General features: G+C 50.6%; 1 non-coding gene across 1 annotated transcript; it reads left to right on the forward strand.

The window, feature by feature from the left end:
• The first annotated feature begins 429 nt into the window (after positions 1-429).
• On the forward strand, positions 430-501 carry TRNAM-CAU (transfer RNA methionine (anticodon CAU)). The gene has a single exon. It is a non-coding gene; the product is annotated as a tRNA-Met (tRNA).
• Positions 502-713: the final 212 nt, after the last annotated feature.

Here is a 713-nt window from a genome sequence, read left to right on the forward strand (position 1 = left end):
ATGGGAGGAAATCAGAGCTTTTACCGTGAGCCTACCAGATCCACACCGAGTGTTGGCGGTCCTTGCTCGAGATGTGGGAAGAATCATCCAGGACAATGTTTGGAATGCTACAGATGCCATAAGTTTGGACATATAGCTCGCAATTGTCCAAAAACGCAGCAGCAAACTCCTAGTTTCAGATCCACAGTGCCCGGGAGAGTTTTTGCTTTGACTAGAGAGGAAGCTGGTATGTCTCCTAACCTGATTAGAGGTACTGTCTCTCTTCAAGGACATGATATACCTGTGTTGTTTGATTCTGGTGCCACTCATTCTTTTATTGCTGCGGAATGTGCTCAAAAGTTTAAATTTCCAATGTATGATTTGTCTTACATGTTGAAAGTGTCAACTCCAGCGGGAGCCACTGTGTTTACCACACAGGCGTGTTTTGGTATCAGAGTGGCGCAGCGGAAGCGTGGTGGGCCCATAACCCACAGGTCCCAGGATCGAAACCTGGCTCTGATACCAAATTGTGAAGAGACTACGGTGCAGGGTCCCCACTGCAAGGTCCCCAGCCCTCTTGGCTGCAGGGTCCCCAGTGCTAGGTCCCCACCGCGTGGCATCACAAGGTACCTATCAGTTTGCCACCTGGTTACCCAGGCATCCCCTACGGAGATCCTCCCTTCGCCACACTCTCAGGAGACAGAGGCTCGGGGCTTTTCACTTTATGGCTCTGA

This window comes from Neltuma alba, unplaced genomic scaffold, assembly GCF_004799145.2.
Source record: "Neltuma alba isolate B1F8T4 unplaced genomic scaffold, ASM479914v2 tig00010386_pilon, whole genome shotgun sequence".
NCBI lineage: Eukaryota > Viridiplantae > Streptophyta > Magnoliopsida > Fabales > Fabaceae > Neltuma > Neltuma alba.